Here is a 6,000-nt window from a genome sequence, read left to right as displayed (position 1 = left end):
TTCTCATCATTTCTCTTGGCGTCAGTTCTGCTATTAAATGGGACGGAGGCAACGGGCTCAGAGAGCAGGTTAAGTGCACACTGAACGCAGATGTGTCCAAGTGTCTGTAAAAGCGCGGTGCTCTGCTGGCGCTGTTCCCTAGTGGCTTAAAGTGCCTGCCTAGTAAGCAGGCGATCCTGGGTCTGAATACCAGCGGTGCCTCTCTCCGTGTCTTGTTGTGCCGAATGTCTCATTTCAGACAAACATGTACAGCTTGGTTCAGTTTAATGCAAGAATTCATTTCCTTTCTGGAATAACTTGTTTTTGAAGAAATCCATACAGCTTGTGAAAGATGAAATCCATTTCTTGGTTGTCAGTGGAAAAAGATTGCCGGCTGCAAGAAGCGCAAGTGATTGTTTTCTTTGACCATAAACCTGCAAATGTAGGGCGCACAAAAGACTGTCAGACTCTGTGGTGCTGAAAAGTTGGTGGTTCAAGCCCCTCCAGTATGCGTGTCTCAGTTTTTCCAAAGTAAACATCATCACCATCGCTAAAGAAGATGGCGCAGAAGGCTCCACAGCCGAAACGTTGTGCTTCTTTTCTTCTCTTTTCAGCATGGAGTAAACCTTTGCTTGATCCTTTGCAGCCTAAGCATGCTGACGCAGCTACCTTTCTCTTCACACGCCTCAATCATTATTCACCAAAACGATCAGCAGAATAAGTCGCCTTTGTGGTGATGTCACTCCTCTGCTTCACAAATGTCCTTAGTGACGGGCCATTTCTTTCTGCCATTTTTCCGGAGCGGTTATTGATTGCTCCATCATTTCCCTCTTACTTTCCATCACTAGATTGAAAAACAAAACAGAAACAGGCTGACAGGACGACAATCAAATTGCAAAAACTCATCAAAGCACTCGATAGAGTATTTGAATCCACAAGTAGCTACGAGCAACTTTGTCCTGGCTTGCATGAAAGTCGGAAAATGTCAAAAAGAAAAAGATGGTGGCTTTTTCATATTCGTTCTTTTATTTTTAGTTCGTTGCTTCTTCTGTCCATTGTCCTCCTGCCTGGCTCTTGACCTGTGACTGTTTGAACGCACACAGTAGACTTTCATGCAGGGGATTTGTCCTCAGCCTCTGTGAAAGACCCACCCACCCCCATAAATAACTGCTCTAGAAACACATGAATGCAAAACTAAACCACAGCTTAAAGAGGAGCTTGTCATGACCGCCAGGCAGTTAAGACCAACTCTTAAGCAATCTAAACAGCACCAGCAGCGGGTGATTATTAACAAACGCCGCCGCACGAGTTAACCCACCTGCACACACTCCACCGTGCGGTACGCAGTGCTATTTTTACCAGCTTCCCGCTGGTATTGAGTCTACTCCTTGAGAGCTCTACCTGGCGTTTTTTCCATTACCTCGTTTATTCTGGATATTGGACTCCCCTTCTGCCTTTTCGACTTTGGACCTCGCCTCTCACCTCGGACTGTTTGCCACCAGTGTTCTCCCTGGATTACGACTTACCTTACGCCTCTTGACCACGAAACAAAGCAAAGCAGAGCAAAACAAAATGAACAAACGAAAACCCTCACGTCCCGCACTTGCATATAACACTGTTACGTGCCCAAGCGGTATTGTACGTCATCCTAGCACTGCACCCCGGGGCGTACGGTATATGGGAACGAGCACACGCCACGAATCGTCTCGAATCACTCCCTACAGCTGTAAGGCACCTTGAAGCGTGCACCCCCAACATTCTTCTTTGCGCATCTGTGAAAGGTAAACTCTTGAGCAAACTCTGAACCAGCTCTAAGGAAACTAATCCGATTAGACGTTACTTTGACTCATCCTTTAAGGGACCCTTGTTAATTGGAGAAATCAATGATTTCGAATGAATTCTGTATGCGTTAAAAGACAGCTATACACAGAAAACATGCAGGACACTTCTCATGATGTTTCCCGAGCCGAAACACAGTGCGTTTTTCCAAGCCATCTGACAAAGCCCGCCCACTGAAAACTGCAGCAAATCGTGTAAAGACGTTCAAGTTTGTAACTACTGCACGCACAGGAAGCAGAATAAATTCCTCTTTTCAAACTGTCAAAGGTTTGCTTTGCGAACACTGCAGGACATCGCACAATCTCTTTTGAACGGGGACAAACGATTTCTTATGGGGCACAGTAAGTACAGACGTTTAAAAAGCTCCACTCATGCCGACGATGCAGCATGAAGAAGCGCAACCTAACGTTTGCATTCCTAGCAAATTCCTTTTATTTTTTGATAAATAAAGACAGTCTTGTTTAACAAACAACACACACAACATTTTACATTGTCAATTCAATTCAAATCAATGTATTTCTATATAGCGCCTTTCACAACAAGGTTGTCCCAAGGCACTTAACAATGCAAGTTGTTAAGAGCCTTGTGCCTAATATGCCGCCTAGGTTACCTGCTGTCTCTTTGAGGCAAATGTTTAAATCCTCTGAGTTAAGTGCTGAAGTTATAGTAGTCCTATCAGTATTGTTGCCTCCGATCAACAGATCCTCATTTTTCTCAGAGTTGAGTAACAAAAAGTTTTCACACATCCAAGTATTTCCTTCCTTAATGCGTTTAACTAAACTGATAATAGAAGAGTTGTCGTTTGGTGTAAACAAAATGTTTATTTGAGTGTCATCAGCATATGAATGAAAGTTCATATTATTTTTTCATATTATCCTACCTAGCAGCAGCATGTAGAGAGAGAGAGCAATATTGGTCCCAGCACTGATCTTCTGGTACCCCAAATTGAACTGGTGACATTGATGAAGCAGTACAATTATTAGATATTTGAACATAATGAAAACGATGAGTAAAATGTGAAGTAAACCACTGAAGGACGGTTCCAGATAAGCCAACCTCAAACTCAAGCCTGTGTAACAAAACAGAGAGGTCAACTGTGTCAAAGGCAGCTCTAAGATCTAGAAGCACAAGCACTGTTGCATTCCCCGCATCAGTAGCTAAGAGAATATCATTTACGACTCTTGTTAATGCAGTTTCAGAAACCAGACTGAAATTTCTCAAGTATATTATTTGAATCCAGATACGATTGACGTTGGGCAACAACTATTCTCCCAAGACTTTTAGATTGAAATGGGACCTTTGAGACAGGCCTGTAGTTGTTAAGAACTTGTGGATCCAAATTTGACTTCTTAAGGAGCGGTCTAACAACCGCTACCTTAAATTGATCAGGTACAACGCCTGACGCAAGCGATGCATTCATCATACTAATTATAGGTCCTGCCAGTCCTTCGAGGGAATCTTTGACTAGCTGAGTGGGGATGGGATCTAGCGAACAGGTGGTTGACTTTGTCTTACGTCTGTGTTCATGAGTCCACCATAAGAAGAAATCTGAACAGGAGTGGTGATCATGCGAGGTCACCATGGAGGAAACCACTGCTCTCCCCCCAAAAAAACCACCACTGCCCCTCTCAAGTTTGCTAAAGACCACATGGATGTTCCACAGCAACTCCTGGAACAATGTTCTGTGGACAGACGTGACAAAAGTTGAACTTGTTGGTAAATGTGCACAGCGTTATTTTTGGAGATAACAAAACACTGCATACCAACTCCAAAACCTCATCCCACCTGGGAAGCATAGCGGAGGCTGTACAGCTTGCAATCATCGAGGGACCGATGAATTCCAAGATGTATCAGGAAATTCTACAGCAGAATGTCAGGGTGTCTGCCTGTGATCTAAAACTCGAAAGACGCTGGGTCATGCAGCATGACAAAAACAAAGGAGTACATCAACAACAGAGTGGCTGAAACAGAAGAAATTCCGTATTTTGGGATGGCCAAGTAAGAGTCCTGACCCCAATCCCATTGAAGTGCTGTGGCGTGATCTGAAGCAGGCCGTTCAGCGCAAGACATCCCAAAAATATACATGAACTGAAACAGTTTTTCATAGAGGAATAGGCCAAAATACCTCCTAACCGCTGCTCAGGTCTGACCAGCCGCTACAGAAAGTGGGGATTGAGGTTTTTGTCATAAAGGAGGTTCCACTAGCTCCTTAATATAAGGGTTCACGTACTTTTTCCATCAATGACCTTGATTGTTTAAACCATTTGGTCAATAAAGAAACAGCAATGTCAAATGTTGGGCGTGTGTTGTTTGTGAAATCAGACTCTCTTTATTAATTATTATGACTTAGATAAAGATAAGATCACATGTTAGGAGCCATTCATGCAGAAATCCACATCATTCCGAAGGGCTGTTTACAAAAGTTTTTCTCCCAACTGTATGTGAGAGAAAAGCAGAGACGCTCACTGAGTAAGGTGGAGTTGTAGCTTTGCAAATCACAAGGACATTTGTACGCTCAAAATGGGACAGGAGCACCCCAGATGGGACTCAAACCCACAATCGCTGTTTTAGGAGGCCAGTGTCTTAGCCATTAGGCCACTGGGGCACACTGGGGAGGGTCAATCACGCTGATGAGAGCCAGTTTTTTTTTCCTTTGCTTTTTCAAAGGGATCCCCAAAATTAGGGAAGTTAGGCAGCAGAAGGTTTACTGTGACCTGAGAAGGACCGGCATCCAATCACGGTGGTACACACACACACGCTCTCACTCATCTGAGCTACACGGCTACCAAGATGATCTCAGGTGCGCCGAGCTGGTACGGAACATATTGAACTGATCGACGACGAATTGTCTCTCAGACAGGCTTTTCACCTCTGAGCTCCCTGACTGACAGTGATCAGCTAGGTAGTGAAACAGTCAGCTGCTTCTAAGCCTTAAACAGCTGCATCTCGGCGCTTCCACGGAGAGATGATTTGAAAGCCGAACATCGCCTATTGGGAACACCTTTCTATCACTAGTTTAAGAGACTCTTAAGGTCTTGCAGAGGTGCCTGTCTAATAGCATGTGCTTTGCAAGCTATAGGTGTTTAGGCTGAGGCAGAATGCCTGTTAACAAAATGTTTTTCTAAAGGGGCCTCGCACTCTTTTCCAAGCAATGGTCACCATCCCCACCGAGTGTCACAATGTAGTCATGTCCTAGGACATCACCTGTTAGTCTCCATTTGTCTGCCACCAACACTTTAGGTTACGGAGTCACAACCGCACCCCGGAGACCAGAGGAGCCATTGGCGTTCTGGCGGCGCAGATTGGGCTGAAGGTGGGACGCTTGAATCTCGCTGTTGGAGGCCGTCTGAAACTGACCCAAGCCTTTCCCTTGAATTAAATGTAAATAAGAAATGAACCCCAGATGCACATGGAATCAATCACGTGTTTCCTTTGAGCCGTTTCAGAGACTGCTCCAGAGTTTACCTTGCACAGATGCGCAAAGATTAATGATGGGGGTGCACGCTTCCAGGCGTCTTACAACTGTAGGGACTGTTTAGAGACAATTCGTAGATTGTTCTCATTTCCCTCTATTCCCCGTGTTGCAGTGGTAGGATGACGTAAATTCCTGCTTCGACACGTAACGGCATTATAATCAAGTGCAGGAGCTGAGGGCTTTAGTTTTGTTTCGTTTTCCATGGCGTTCGTAAGCGCGAAAATCAAAGGCAATTCCTGCGTCTAACACGAATGTAAATGCTTTGGAAAGTGCAGTGTGGTGCAGCTTGTAAAATCCTTTTCCACATTTGTGGTTTGTTGATGTTTTTTCTGTCTGCCAAAGTTGCATTTTGACATCCGGACTGGGGGACTTCATCATTTGAACGTGAAGCCAGCCTTAAACCCTCTGAGGCATGTCTGTCTGCCGGCACGAATCTTGTGAAAGGTATTTTTTTTTTTAACGGAGAGCGACTTTAAAAAGGTTTCCGCAGCGACTTCGCACTCCGTGTTAGATTATAGGAGGAATGCGGCGGCAGCGAGCTCGCTTTTGTCATGGCCGAGTGGTTAAGGCGATGGACTCGAAATGCGTTGGGGCTTCCCCGCGCAGGTTCGAAACCTGCCGACTCCGGCGTCTGCCGCACGTCGCCTTGTGCCTGCGCGGCAAAGGCAAAGTGCCGCTTCTCCTTTCCCGGTACTATAAAAATGCTA

This window comes from Lepisosteus platostomus, unplaced genomic scaffold (genome assembly GCF_059453375.1).
Source record: "Lepisosteus platostomus isolate fLepPlt1 unplaced genomic scaffold, fLepPlt1.hap1 Scaffold_32_H1, whole genome shotgun sequence".
NCBI lineage: Eukaryota > Metazoa > Chordata > Actinopteri > Semionotiformes > Lepisosteidae > Lepisosteus > Lepisosteus platostomus.
The sequence above is the reverse complement of the archived record's forward strand: the minus strand, read 5'-3'. Positions refer to the sequence as shown.